This window comes from Rattus norvegicus, chromosome 4 (assembly GCF_036323735.1).
Source record: "Rattus norvegicus strain BN/NHsdMcwi chromosome 4, GRCr8, whole genome shotgun sequence".
Taxonomy (NCBI): Eukaryota; Metazoa; Chordata; class Mammalia; order Rodentia; family Muridae; genus Rattus; species Rattus norvegicus.
In genome coordinates, this window is record NC_086022.1 from 87137323 (window position 1) to 87153692 (window position 16370).

At 41.9% G+C, this 16370-nt stretch overlaps 1 non-coding gene across 1 annotated transcript; it reads right to left on the reverse strand.

Moving 5' to 3' along the window:
- Positions 1–6227: 6227 nt before the first annotated feature.
- Positions 6228–6353, reverse strand: LOC120102688 (small nucleolar RNA SNORA17). Its single transcript, XR_005504306.1, has one exon. It is a non-coding gene; the product is annotated as a small nucleolar RNA SNORA17 (small nucleolar RNA).
- Positions 6354–16370: the final 10017 nt, after the last annotated feature.

The following is a 16370-nucleotide window of genomic DNA, read 5'->3' on the forward strand; positions in this document are numbered from 1 at the left end:
ACGCGAAATGTATATAAGAAATACTCAAGTTAATTAAAAAAAAAGGATACAGGCCCTGAGAGGCTACCCATATCCCAGTAGATACTTCTATACATACCTATGCACATAGAGGATGAACTCAATGGAGAGAGCGTACATATGAGAAAGGAAAAACACACACATGACATTGGGAGGGGATGAGCTAGAAGTTAGATGAAATCAAGGTGGATTTTATACCAACACAACATATACATGTATGAATATTAAGGAACTTTTTTAAAATGCAAAATTAATAAGAGGAAGAAAATATTTCTTCATACTTCTTTAACACAGGGAAAATGGGGTTATCTTCTTCCAGGCTTTTTTTCTTTTCTCTTTTGTCATTGAAAGGCTCAGAAGACTTGACTAAACCTCCCAGAGAATGTAGGATGCTCTGGAGGGTCTAATTACTCAAACCCATCTCATTTGTCAAAAACTGGTAAAGATGTACTGGGAATAAATTAGAAAGGGCTTCAGTTTAGAGCTTTGCTCCAGCTCATTAGCTCAAATCATCTTCCATAACTGGCCTTTGTCATCCCATCAGGGACATGGAAGAGCCTGACAGTATTAGAACTTGACGAAATTGCCTCTAAATCAAGAGGGTAATAAGTCACCAGGAGCAACCGTAGAGATTCAAAAGCCAGACTTAGCCTCCTTTCCCTGAGATGAAAAACTGCTTGGAAAGTCATTATGTGGGCATCCTTTCTGGCTAGAACCTGCCAAACACCTTTCATGACTTACTGACTCTTCATAAAACTCTCTCTCTCTCTCTCTCTCTCTCTCTCTCTCTCTCTCTCTCTCTCTCTCTCTCTCTCTCTCTCTCTCCCTCTCTCTCCCAGAGACCCTAGTAAGTTGCTGATGACTTGTGGCTTAAAGAGCAAGTTTGAAGTGAACTGTCCAAGATTTCACCTAATGCGTGGCTGATATTTAAGCTTGCCCCCAGATCACTCTCGCTCTCAGGCCTTGCCCCACTATAAGGGCAGATTCCTGCCTTGACTGTCTTGACTGTGAACTACAAGACTCAAAGGAGGAAGAACAGAGCCCTTTCCTGTGCTACTTTTAAAATTGCTCGTGGGCTCATGGTGCTTAGCTCAGATTAAAGGGAACTGGGGAAAACATCCAATTAATTGAGATCATCACAGGGTTAGATTACTATTTAATAGATGAGCAAAGCCCTGGGGACATGGCCTCAATACAATTGTCTAGTCCCTTTTTCAGATACATTTAGATATCTAACTTCCTGACAGTACCTTAGATAAACTGAGTTAAATAATCTACACATGGGTGAGAAGCTGTTCCAAGTCATTGGTCAGACTCTGCTCTGAACCTCAGATGTAGAAACATGGGCTGAAATAGGGCAGAGGGACACTTTGTCTCCACAATAGACATGGGTATTCTACTGTGCATGGGGTTTCCTAGGTGAGAGGGAAACTGAGGCCAGAGAACCAAATTACTAGTGAACCAGCCAACTTAGCCTAATCGGTGAGCTCCAGGCTAGTGAGACACCAAGCCAAAAAGAGAAAATAGTCGTGTGCTTGAAGAATAAGTACCCAAGATGTCCTCCAGTGTCCACATGCATGCATATACATACATAGCACATGCACAAACATATATGAGCATACACACACACACACAAGTTGGAGTCAAACATCAAATTAAAACAATAAGGATGAAAATAATAACAAAATCATTTTTAATTATTAATTTTTGAGCGTTTTTGCATGTCTGGCCTCAATAGACTATATATATATTTCCAGCCCAAAGTTTATTTTGGTCTGTAGAGCATGACCTTATCTCAAGACTGCTGTAGGTCACGCTCTAGCACTTTCGGGGGAGTCTTGCACGTGTGCATGTTCTATGTGCCCTGAGGAAATGTGCTGCCCATAATTTAAGTATACAACTAAAAAACAGTGAGCACGGCCCACAGCCACCCCAGAATGAGGCTGGGCACAGTCATCACACCTGGTCTGTGTGTGCGTGTTCTTGGCCACTGACTGCCCATTTAAAAAGTCCCAAAACTACGTGCGTGGCAGTCTTGGTCATCAGAAAACAGTGTTGTGTAATGAAAACCCCACACACACTGCAGCTCCGTGTGCCCTGGAGAGTTGATTCAGCCTCTTCTGCTGATGTGCAATGAAAGAAATAGTGCCTAAGTTGTGGGACTAGGGTGAAAATTAAAACAACTTTATATAAAAGAGCCCAGTGTGCAGGAAGCCCTTAACATGTACCAGAGAGCTGTGGCCACGTGGGAGTCTCTGGGTCCTGTGGTTTTAGCCATTATGAGCATGTTAATATTGTCTGTTAATTCCACAGCTTAATCAGGAGAAAAGGCTTGTTCTTTAGAGTTTGTTTCATAGACTGAGATCTTTAGAAAATACAGGGGTGGAGGGTAGTTTCAGATCCTGTCATTTCAGAAAGAAAAATAGGGTGTGTGAATCTAACATTTTGAATCACACACACAGACTATATAGCAAAGTACAAATAGCCTTTACTTAATGCTTGTATAAAAAGAAAGTTCCCAACAAGGACCAACAATAGTCCATTTTATTTAATTTCATGCTTTAATCAAATCTCTTTCAGTTAGGGCTAACCCACTTCCAGTAGCAACCCATAATTACTAAGAAAGAATAAATTCTGTTATAATCAACTAAAATAAAGATTGGCAAATTTTTGATAACTGAATTATGTCATATTTACCTTAAAATGTTTCAATATTATCTTACTAATAGTTTACAGTTGGCTGAAAAAAACATAAGCTTATTTTTACCTGAATGTTAGAACTTTATTAAATAAAGTATGCCATGGTCATATAAAGGGCATTAAAGTATAAACATAAAACTTGTGTTAATGATTTTAGAAAATGATGATAGCTTTAAAATAGCACCTTCCATAAAGTGGTACATGTATTGTAATTTTAGTTTTGTAATATATAATTAAAATTTATTACCTTGAATGGTTTTGGTCTGTTTCTAGTTGTTGTTGTTGTTTGTTTTTGTTTTTGTTTTGTAGCAGGGGAAGTTAAGGACCAAGCTTCAGGCCATTCTACTTGCTAGGTAAGCACTCTACCTGTGAACTAAATCTCATGTATTTAAAATTTTTAAATCACAGTGTCTTTGTTCACATATATATGAAATAAAATCTCAGAAGGCTAGCAATTCAAACAAGTTATTTTGAATGCTAGACTCTTGGAAAATATTTTTTAAACTCTTAACTCTCAAATCTAAAGCACAAATAAATCAGAGTGTATCATATTTTCAAAAGCAGAAGTTTGGAGTAAAAAGAGAGATAAAAAGAATCAGCTAGAGGAAGAGAGAATCGTGGGAGAGAAGATAGTATGAGGAGAACAAGATAAAATGATGCACGTGTATGAGGATGCCATGATGGGACCCTCTCTCACTGACTGACGAATGCAAAGTGATCAGCCCTGAAAACATACATACACAAACAACAAAGACACACCAGCAATGTGTGTGTGTGTGTGTGTGTGTGTGTGTGTGTGTGTGTGTGTGTGTAACAATAATAAAGAAAAAGGCTATCAGTTTGAAAGAGGTAGGGGATGAGGGAGAGAACTGGGAGAGATTGAGGGAAAATGATGTATTTTTTTCAATTGAAAACAGTTTAAAATATAGATATTGTTGAGCCAAATCGTCTCTTGTCTACTCTGCTGAAGAACTATAGAATTTGACAGTGCTGTCTCCTCTCTGGTGTCATCCCCTGACTGACTTGTCTTTGCTCATTTTGCTTCTTTGTAAATTCTTGAGCTTCTCAAACAGCAGCATGGCAAACCATCCAACCCAACTTTTGTTATGTTTTTCCTTTTTGAAACAAGATCCGTCTTAGTTACTTTTCAGTTTCTGTGATAAAACACCATGACTGAGACAGTTTGTTAAAAATGGCATTTAATTGGGCTTATGGTTTCAGAGGGTCAGAGAGAGAGAGAGAGAGAGAGAGAGAGAGAGAGAGAGAGAGAGAGAGAGAGAGAGAGAGAGAACACTAGTTAATTGGGAGTAGCAGGAGTCTTTTGAAACCTCAAAGCACACCCTCATAACACAGGCTTCTAACAATTCCTTCTCTGCCAAGGACGCACCTCCCCTAACAAGGCCACATCTTTTCAAATAGAACCACACCTCCTAATCTTTCCCAAACAGTTCCAGCAACTGGAAACCAAGGATTCAACCTCATGAATTCCAAACTAGCATCAAATTTACTGTGTTAATCAAATTGGCCACAGATTCACTAAGTCATCCAAGCCAGTCTTAAACTCTTAATCCTCCTACTGAAATACTAAGTGCTTGGATTACAAATGTGAGCAACCACACTTGATTGGATAAGTAGATGATTGATGATAGATAGATAGATAGATAGATAGATAGATAGATAGATAGATAGATAGATACATACATACATACAGACATACATACATACATACATAGATACCTTGATACATAGATAGATACATAGATGTGTGTGTGTGTGTGTGTGTGTGAGAGAGAGAGAGAGAGAGAGAGAGAGAGAGAGAGAGAGAGAGGAAGATATTAAATCTAAATTCTACATGTGAGAAAAACTGGATATTTTATTCCATTGCCACAATTACCTTCTCTTGTTCTCTCCTTACTTTAATTCTCTTACTTCTCCTAAATAGTCACACACACACACACACACACACACACACACACACACACACACACACACACACACTTTTTTTTTAACTTTGTACTGGTTCTTTGTGAATGTTCACATCATGCACTCCAATCCTATTTATCTCTGTCCCTTCTTACCTGTCCTTCACCCTTGCAACCTCCCCCTCAAACAGAAAAAACTTCATTGTGGAAGCTGTAGTGTATTATAATGTGTTCCACAGTACATCCTTTTGTCCACATTTTTTTGCTTGCAAATATTCATTGCAGTGACTCCTTAATCTGGTATGAGGTCTCTGAGTTCTGCTCAATATTGGACTGTCACTGAGACTCCTCTAGAATACCCTGTTGTTGCCCTGTATCATGAAGAGCCTATAGTTTTGGATATGTAAGACAGGCTGCTTCATGTACTACAGCAGTTCATTGATGGGGTAGATATTGGTGTGGACCAATTCAAAGCCCTGGATTTAGGCATAAGAGACAAACTCTTCCACTCTTGTGCCCTCAGGGTTGGCTCACTGGTAACCCCTGAAACCAGGGCCAGATCTACCTTGCTGCCCAAGTGAGGAGTAGGAACCACTTTCACAAGTGCTGTAGCAGGTGAGGGTTAGGAACAGTTCTCCTACTCTGATGATCTTGGGGCCAGCTTTCCTGCCTGCCATAGATGGCAAGTAACAAAGGTGTTCAGCTCTCCCTAACCCATGTCACAAAGTGACAGACAAGTGGCAGTGCCAGCTTTCCCACACTCACGCCCTCTAGGCTAGCACACACCCACCACCACCACCCACACCTGGCACCAGGGTCAGCTCTGCTGTGCTGCCCAAATGGGGTACAAGACCACTTTCCCAAGTATTTCAGCTGACTGAGGGCAGGGAAAGCCCACCTGCTTTCACAACCTCAAGGCTAGCTGTCCCATGATGCCCAGGTGAGGGGTGTGTCCAGTTCTGAACAGCCCTCAGAAATCAACATGTCCCAAGTGGCAGCCTAGACCAGGGATGTTTGTTTACCTGGCCTTTGGTGGTAACAGACCTCTGCTGCTACAGAGCTATGGATCAAGACATGGTCCCAGTGTAAGCACAGCCAGGACTCCACCAAGGTTCCAGTTGGGAATCACAAGCTTCTCACAGCAGGCTGTTTTCTTACTACCCTTGTGTCTCCAGTTCTGCCCCTTCATGTTGCCCACATCCTCCTCTTTCTCTTTCTCCTCCATTTCTCCACCACTTATTTGTTTCTCTCAGTGGCACCCAGAGTCTCTGAGTGTCTGGGATTGTCTCAGGAGTGCTATGCCCACCTGTGCATTATGGCACTGGGCAGGGGTCATCTAGGACATGGTTTGCTATCCCCATCCTGAGGCCAGCATGTTGCTGGACTGGTGGTCATCTCAGGCTAACTTCCTGTCCAGGACCCTATGGCACCAGTGGTCATCTCAGACTCAGGCCTACCCAAGTGACCCCATGCAAAGGTCATGGTGCTGGAGTTCTAGTCTCCAGCTCAATCCCCACCCTGGGAGCCTGACTTTGCCTTCATGGCGCTGAACTTATGGTGGTTTTAGGCTCAATTTTTTTTTCAGGGAATCTTAGGCTACTAAACATCTGTATGTTCATAGGTCAGAACACTGGGCGTAGACATATCCTCTCTCCTCTCGGCCACCTACTGATACACATGTGACACATTGACCACACCTACTCTAGGAGCATGCACATATTTATTTTTAAACAAACCTCCCAATACCGATTCTTCCAGAAATCCAGCCAACAACAAGGGCTAACACCCACACCCTCCACTATCTTGTGTTACTAACCTAGGACCAGGTCAGTGTTTTCTCACATGTAAAGCCTGCTGTACTCAAGGACTTATAGCAGCTGTTAGCATTTTATCTAAGCTCCGCCCCACAGTTACCTGGCAATAGCCAGGTAAGTCTGACTCACTATAAAAGGGGCTACTTGCTCCCTCTACTCTCTCTTGCTCTGGCTTTCCTTCTCCCACTACTCTCTCCTCTCATCCCTTTGCCTTCTCGCCCCCATGCCCTTCCCTCTTCTCTTTTCATGTGCTTATGACCAGCCAGTACTTCTCTTCTCTTCTCTTCTCTTCTCTTCTCTTCTCTTCTCTTCTCTTCTCTCCCTCCCCTTTCCACTCTTCCTCTCCCCCTCCCCTCTCCCTTTCTTCTTCTCTCTCTCTCTACTCCTCTCCCTCCCCCTCTCCCCCTCTCCCTTCCCCCTCCCACTCTCACTTTCCCCCCCTTCTTTCTCTCTCTGCTTTTCTTTGTCTCTAGTATCCTCTCAACTCCTCTCCCCAGGCCCTAAATAAACTCTATTCTACACTATATCATTGTGTGGCTAGTCGCACAGGAGGAGAAGATGCCTCAGTGTGGGCCCACGGAGGAACCCCCCAACTTCCCCACACCTTACTACACATCCACCAAACATATTCCTTCTCTCCTTATCTTTTAATAAACACAACAGCAGCTATAATTGCCTGTACATAATCAAGCCTGTCAGCATTCCAACATGAAGTAGAGAGGGGCTCGACTCCTAGCTGAGGAGCTATAGTCAGTAGATGGCTTTTGAAAGAAGGTAAGTTAGGATTGTTTTAAGGGTGTGGGCCCTGGTAAATCAACTATGCTATGGTAGATGGCCCCAATGTCATGAGTATATTGGCAGAACACACTGAACTCAGTGAGTTGTTTTATTTTTTTAATAGGACATAAATTTAGAAAAGTGAGAGATTAGAGGGTGGATCAAGGGGAGTCAGAAGGAGGAGATATTTGTTTGCACTCTATCTGCACCCATGTCCAGCAGATGACAACTGCCTGTAATTCTGTGGACACCTGCACTCATATGCACATAACACACACACACACACACACACACACACACACACACACACACTGTGTGTGTGTGTCTTGTACTTGGATAGGGGAAGAAGCCAGTAACTCAGTGATAAGACAAATAATCCAATTTCAAAGTTATGGGCAAAAGACTTAAATAGTATATAAAGGAAACTATAGGGAAAGCAAATAAATTCATCAAAAGATGTTTGGTGTCATGATCAGTAAAAAAACATGTCAAATCCACCACGAGATACCACTGCTAGCAAAATAGCTATAATCAAAATGAAAGAAACAAACAAGTGCTGGGGGAGGGCGCAAAGGGAGCCTTGTAGATTGTTAGTGGACGGGGAAAAGGACACAGCCACTTTGAAGAACAGTTCAGCATTTTCACAATAGCTTCAACCCACACAGCCATGAGGAACAGGTACTGCCTAGGTTCCTCAAGAAGAAGAAAGGTGAGTGTCCATGCAAAGATTCTCAAGGAATACGCACAATGGCCCCAAACCAGCAGAACCCATGTGTTCATCATCTGATAGCAATAAAAATGATAGAATATTCAGAATTAGGATGAGCTTCATCAACAGACAACTAGTGAAGCCATATCCACCCTCATCCCCAGAAAATGACCATACCTGCATTTCCTGTGATCAACGTGTTGACTTCCTTAATAAATAACCAAGCGTCAGTTCTACATTCTTAGCACATCCCATCACAGATGACCCCTTTTTAGAAGTGTTACCTCTCATCCATAATGGTTTGAGAAAATAGACTTACATAAATGGAAAATGCCTGGTTTGACTCTCTTTGACCCCACTGAGCCACAGCACATTGTTCCAGTAATAGGCCACACATACTTGGTTCATTCTAGAGCTCCCATGACATAGTGAGCACACCTACCTCACAAGTGTTACCATGCCTTAAATTGAGACAGTATTAAATAGCAGCAAGCATCAAGACAGACTGAGAAATAGACTGCAAAAGATGGTAGAATGGGGTAAATAGTAACCTTAATTGAGAAATGACTGTCACACTGTCCTGTCAGCATGTCTGTAGGGCATTTTATTTATTTATGTATTATGCTTATTTATTTATTTATTTCCTTATTTATTTCATGTGAAAGAGTCCACAGAAGTGACTGTGACACCCATGGACTGGTAGTTCTGGGTGTTATAAGAAAGCATGATGAACAAGCCATGGGGAACAAGCCAGTAATCAGTGTTCCTCTATGCCCTCCAAGTTGCTTTTAGTCATGGTGTGACCATGCACAGCAATGGAAGTCCTAAGATAGGTTCTCAGCACCCACATCAGGCAGATGGCTACTGCTTGTAACTCCAATTCCATAGGATCCAAAGACCATAGCTCTCTTTGGACACCTGCATTTATATGCACACACCCACAAACAAACACACACACACACACACACACACACACACACACAACCTAGAATAAAATAAATCTTAAAACAAAAGAAAAAGAAAAGTAATCAGAAGCCTTCACCCCCTTCTCAATACTCCACCCACATATTCAGCCTGGTCATCCCACAGAGGCATAAAAGAAAAGCACAGGGAACTATAGCGGGGGACACTCAGGCTGAGACAACAGTGCTAACACCTGGAAAGGGTGTTAATACTGGCTTTCTTGAGAAATTAAGAAAAGATAGAAATCTAGTAGCCAGTCTCTATTATTGATCCTGATGTTTCTGTATTACTAAAATGAGAAAGAACAAGAAGCATCTGCTATTGCTATCTTAGTATTTCTATTGCTATGAAGAGACACTATGGCCACAGCAAATCTTATTAAATTAAAAATAGACACTTAATTGGGGCTGGCTTACTGTTCAGAGGTTTAATTCATCATTATCATCATCATCATCATCATCATCATCATCATGGTTGACATGGTTCTGGAGAGGGGCCAATAGTTCTACATGTGGATCCTTAGGAAGCAGGAAGGAAGAATGAGCCACTGAAATCTCAAAGCCCACCCCTAGTGGCACAGTTCCTCCAACATGGCTACATTTACTACAACAAGGGCACACTTCCTAATAGTGCCACTTCCTATGAGCCTACAGGGGCCATTTCCGTTCAAGCCATCATAACATCATAAGGTGGCACCACACACCTTCCATCCCACATCTCACAAGCCTGAATTCCAGACCAACATAATGAACGCTACATAATGAAGTCACTCAGAAACAGAACGATCCTGGAATAGCTGTGTTTCTAGGATGAACCCTTGCCCATAATGGGCACACCCTGCATAATCTCATCCCATTTCATCATAGTCATCCTGAGACTTGCTTAGCAGTGAGCTTATGGTTAAGGAGGGTAAAGGTGATTTCCATGTATGATTAAGGCTCTAAATCTTTAGTTTAGAGTCCATTGAAAGGGAAGCTATCATGAACGTGCCTTACTTAAGCAGGTGAAAGCCCTCCCTAAAGTTGGGGTGCTTTCTTGCTGGCTTGATGAAATAAGCCATTATGTTGAGGAAGACCATAGAGCAAAGGGCCAGGGACAGTTGCAGAACATGATGACACCCTTCAGCCTGATATCAGAAAGTATCTAGAGCCTTCCCTCATACCACTGCAAGAAAATGAAATCTGCCAATTGTCTAAATTATCCTGGAAGCAGATCTCCATCCAGATGTGAAAGAGTGAGGGTAGCCCAGTGGCAAGGTGCCTGCCTGTTCTAAAGCTGTGGGTTCATATTCCCAGTACTGAAAATAAAGAAGGAATACAGAAAGACAGAGGAGAGAGGGAGAGGGAGAAATAGGATTGAGGTTAGAGTTAGGGTTAGGGTTAGGGTTAAGGTTAGGGTTATTCAATGCCTTGACTGCAACCTAACAATACCCTTAGCAGAGGACCTCCCCTAAGATGTCAGTTTCCTGGTCTACGGAAATTATTAAATAAGAGGGCTATGTAGCTTGAAGTCACTAGATCTGTGATAACTTATTCGACAATAGGAGGAAGATGTATATGTACCCACACAAAAGAAACTCCTTTTCTTTGCCCATCCTAGGTCAGATTATAACAGCCAATAAAGGCAGGTGAACTTGTGTTAGAAGAGTTAAAACTTGGAGTTTATTAAAATGATAATATAGAAGATGGGTTTCTCTTTTTTACATTCATCTAATTTTAGCAATGTGCATTTAGAGTTGAGCTGGGATCATCCATATCTCTATTCCCTGGATGCCTGACTTCAACACAACGACCTCAGACCCTCCTGGTTGGATCCCAGAGGGAGGAAACCAAAGGGACAATATTCAGTACAGGAATCAGCAGGTGCATGCTGTTCCCATCCTCCTGCCTTCTCTTTGGCTTCCATGGTACTAGTCTTAGCTTGGTTCTGTGTCCTGATGGATCATTATGCATCCAAACTTTTTTGAAAAAGCAAAGTGCACTGGATCCCAGGGCATGTCCTTTGAGCTTTGATCATGCAGATACCTGGCCAGGTACAACAACTTGGGAAATCATTCTTTCCTTCATCAATTACAGTTGTTCAGATGCAGTTGCCTAAGTAACACAGGGACCTCTGCATTCTCCAACACTTTGAAGTTGAATCCTTTCAGGGAAGAAGCTCATACCCATGGAATTGGGGTAGACACACAACCTGTCCCAAAGTCCTGCCAGGGAATTGGAAGATGCAGATCCTTACTCTATCATCTTTACACGTTTGTCACAAGATCTCACACAGGACTGCTCCACTAGTGTGGAGGCATCCTTAATGCAGAGTTTCAGGTCACTATCAGTAGTCTGCCAGTCAGCATGCAAGACAGAATGCTGCTGTCTCTGGCTAGAGATTCCCACCAGTACTCTAGGGCCCCACTTCTCTCTAAGGTGCTTTCAAACTCCAAACTTTCTTGGCAAACTAGAGTCTGATTTCAGAGAGCACTTCTTTTTTTTTTTTTTCAGAGCTGGGGACCAAACCCAGGGCCTTGCTGAGAGAGCACTCTACTCAGGGACTTCCTCTTGTTGTAGAACTTCAATACTTATTCCCTTATAGGAACTACCCCTGATTTTCTCTGACTTCCCATTCCTGAAGCTTTAAACAATGTCAGATGCCTTGCCACAGCCCCGCCACCAAGTGTCAAAGTCTAGATCAAGTCTATATACACATGAGCACTGTACCTGCCATTAATAAGGAAAGCTTCCCAGAACCTATCTCAGTACTGAAGAAGTGAACAGAAAGCACATGCCAGGAAGCACATGTATGTGCCTTAGCTCCTCCCTTAGTAGCTAAGAGGACATTGATTGGGACCAAATGATCTGGATCTTTGCACTCACTCCTTAAAGCATCATAGCTTTCCAACCACCCCCCACCCCTGACTCCTTCTTCACCACTTCAATCAATCAAGGTCTCCCTGTGTTTCACAATCTACATTGTTACTACCCACCAGCTTCCCTCATCTACACTCCCTTGGGCTTGTGTTGGGTGTATTTGTTCATGGTCAGATGGACAGCAAATTCTTAAACAGTGAGCCATGGCCTCATATGGGTTTCATAACTGAATGTAGCATCAGAAAAAATTGGCTCTTGCACATCAACCAAACATTAATTCAAAACCAAAATCATAATGAATCTAGGGTATTTCTGGCAGTGTTTACCCATGGTGTATCCTGGTATATCATTCACTACAGCCTTGGTTCTGAATATACAGACATATCCACTTTGTAGTGCACACACCATGGACCATACAGCACCAAAATTACTACCTTAAACACCGCAGCTCAGAGTTGAGACTTACAAGTTATAAGCTACAGTGTTCTCACTGTACATACAAACTTTTCTGCTCTTACAGGAACATAAATTCCAAAAAGCAAAGACTTTAATTATTTTTTTCTTCTGTCATTCCTCAGCATGTATCTAATTAGTATACTTTGGGTTATATCATTAGAAAGTGTGGGCTTTTTTCAGAATGCTATTTGAATTGCTGAATTAAGTTTCACCCAAAACAACTATTAAATGAATTTTGACTTGGGATTAGGACAGAATTTCAAGCAATTTCTAAACTGGTCCTAACCAGACTTTTTTTTTCTCCATCTTTATTAAATTGGGTATTTCTTATTTACATTTCAATTGTTATTACCTTTCCCGGTTTCCAGGTCAACATCCCCCCTAACCCCTCCCCATTCCCCTTCTATATGCTAACCAGACTTTTGATTTTATACTCTGCCTCAAATACTTGGTCTGAGTAATTTAATGGATGGTATAAATGTCCCTAAGTACATAATGTCGAAAGCATCTAGCTCCATACGTGGTATTAATGCTCAGAAATGTGTTTTGTGCTTAAAATTTGCAACTTTAAGGCTTTCTGACCTGTCCTGAGGTACCCATGTGGAGTAGACAGTAACATTGTTAGCAATGTGGGGTAGACGGTAACATTGTTGGCAGTCCTCAGATTGTGATTCTCAAAGCTGAGTGCTATTATCTCACCAGAAGAAACTGCACAGACAATTGCTCTGCTTGGTGCAAAGGAGAATTCCTAAAAAGAACCAGTGTTGGAAGAAGGCTAATTAAAACTTCAATGACCACAGAGTTTGGAATGTAGCAGGTCTGGAGTCTGATTATAATTTCTCTTGTGCTACCTTTAGCCCCCTAAAAAAAGTCATTGTTTGCACACTTCTTTGACTGCCCTAACTTCTGATAGATTAAAACCTTTGGAAATGGGCTGGAGAGATATCTCGGCGGTTAAGAGCACTCACTGCTCTTCCAGAGGTCCTGAGTTCAATTCCCAGCAACCACATGGTGGCTCACAACCATCTGTAATGGAATCTGATGCCCTCTCCTGGTGTGTCTGAAGACAGCTACAGTGTACTCATATACATAAAATGGACAAATAAATCTTTAAAAAAACTTTTGGAATGTATTAACTTAACAAAAAAAACTGTTATCTGCTCATCAAAGGACTAAGAATCCCATCAGACAGCATCTGAGGCAATCTGCCTGGCTGTAACCCACTTCTCTGACGTTCTTTCTCATTGATGTAATTTGTAAATGCCTGATTTATGACTTTCTCTATTCTGTCACTATACAACTTCAGAAAACTGCTTCTATGGGGGAACATAGAACATGGAGTAATCTGGCTTTACATTTTCAAGCCATGGTCATTGAAATTTGTCTCCAGAATAAACTCCCTCTTATTGCCTTTGAAGTGAGAGCTGTGGTTTTGCACTAACAACAACATCAAAAATATCCATCAGTTTTGACAAAAGCTAAAGATGTTCTGTGTCCTCCAGGACCATAGCCTAAATCCATGAGCTAATTCTTTACATGAAGATTAACGAGCATGTTCATCTCAGTCTCCAATCTTGCTTATATCTTGAAGAAATGGTAACATTATTATACAAGAGAATTTTTTAAAATGAATTTTGCTAGGATTTGTATGTTTTTCCCCCTAATTCCCCCCCCCCTCCTTGTTTCTCTCCTATTTAGTATTAGGGGGCAAAACCAGGGAGATAAAGGGTGAGAAAAAGAAGAACCCACAAAATAGCAAAGAGCAGCTACATGAGGGTTAAATTGTCAGGTAAGGCTTAGAAAAGAGATATTCACATAGAGTTGGTGGGCTAGACTGGGTGGATGCCTAGTTTAAGGGGAATCTGCCCTTCCTTCAAACTTCTAAGAGCCTCATTCTTCTGAGATCTGATGTAGGCTTTTCTGTATCAATGCCGCCATCTGGTGGTCATATGCCTTCCCTGCCACAGTGTGTAGGAGCCAGCACCTGGAGCTGTGAAGGATTAATACAGGTAGTCAATGACCTAGATTTTTTATTGTACCTGGCTAGAAAGGCATGCATTGTTGTAGTGCAGGTGCTGGCAAATGTACCTCCAACGATTCCAGCATTGAAATTTAGTCCCCCTTTGAAGTGTTAAAAGGAAGAAAATGTGATTGGATGACAGTATTTGGAACTGGAATCTCTGGGAAAAGGTTAAGATTAAATAAAGTCAGCAGGATGGTGTCCTTGTGATTAAATTCCAATGGCTTTGTAAGAGAAGGGTGAATAGAAGATTCACACACCCTTGCAGTTTGCTTTATAAGAGCCTACAACACTCTCTGTTACCTGGGAGGTCTGACAGCAAGAAGAACATGACAGATTTAACCCCTCAACCTTGCATCCCCAGAACAACAAACCAAAACAAACCTTTTTTTTTAATGAAGTAACTCTGCCTCAAATACTTGGTCTGAGTAATTTAATGGACGGTATAAATGTCCCTAAGTACATAATGTCTAAAGCATCTAGTTCCATACGTCGTATTAATGCTCAGAAATGTGTTTTGTGCTTAAAATTTGCAATTTTAAGGTTTTCTTACCTGTCCTGAGATACCCATGTGGGGTAGACAGTAACATTGTTAGCAATGTGGGGTAGACGGTAACATTGTTGGCAGTCCTCTGATTGTGATTCTCAAAGCTGAGTGCTATTATCTCACCAGAAGAAACTGCACAGAGCCAGAGCACTGCTCATTTTAACTTTCGTTTTATTTCAGTTGTTTTATTCCTCCTACTCATCTTGGACTATGTCTGTCCACTCCCAATGTCAGTCTAACACAAGTCCACGCACTAACAAACATTCCCAAAATTAATCAACAGGTTCATCATGCCCTCACCAGAGTGGTTTAGCTAAACATAGCAGCATGTATCCTGAAGTGTCTCAGCAGGTCTGCAACTTAATGTTGTCTTCAAATGCTGGGAAGAATGGAAAGTAGCTGCCCCTGAGTGAATTTAAGTCATGGCCCATCAAGATGCAGGGTCTTTGTGGACCAGAGGAGCCAAAACTGGATGGCAATGAGTATAGATTTGGGAAATGCTGAGCTCAGTAAGGATCACGGACTACAGGGAATGACGATTCTGCATCTTCACTGTTAGAAATGTCCATTGGAGCCTGTGCCCTCCTTTGTGTCTTAGCCCTGACTTTCTCAATGGCTCTGGTCACTTACTTGACAATTTCAGTTCACGGAAATGAAATCATCTCTATTTTCTCCCAAGCCTTTATACTTTTACATCCATCCCCATCTGGAATTCTAGGTTACACAGTTAATAACGTGTTTTGTTCAGCATGGAAGGGGGATACACACTCACAGATTCCACTGCAGGTGGATGCATGAGTAAAAAGCCCCAAGTTAAGCATCAACCTGTAACCTCCTCTTCAGCCCTTTCCCAAATCTGACAAGGATTGGATGTTTAGGTGCATACCATCCAGCTCTATGCAGACCACAGGGCCTTTGAACAAATTTGCTAACCCTCAGCGGCCAGAGATGTCTGAATGCTCCTGCAGCTGTTAAGCAGCTGCACGTTCTCTTCAGGAAAGGGGCTGCCACAGGCACTGTGGCCCTGAGGTTGGACTCTTCTCTCTGTTCAGGAGTTGAAGGACTTTGGGTTCATGGAAGCTAATCGTGAAAATTCCGTCATGAGAAAAAATGTAATAACTATCTATCGCATGGAAATCTGCATGCCAGTTGGCATCCAACCTTCTCTCTCCATGGAGAAATTAGTTATCTAAGCCAGGAATACTTCAAGAGTGAAAATGAATAATATCCTTACTAGCAATACGGGACCATATACATAATCAGGGAGTGTCCTTGAACAACCCAAAGCATAAAGTTGTCCACTTACATATACTTTAAGTGGTTGATGTGATACAGGCCAGCCCATTGTGGGTGGTGCCACCCTTGGGCTGTTGGTTCTGGGTGCAACAAAAAGCAAGCTGAGCGAGCCAATAGGTAATGCTCCTCCACATCTCCAGATCCCTTTCCTGTTTGAGTGAAATTGGGATACATGATGTGAAGTTCACGAAGAACCAATAAAAAGTTCACACACACACACACACACACACACACACACACACACACACAATTAATGAGGGGCTAGAAGGATCAGTCAGTGGTAAAAATGA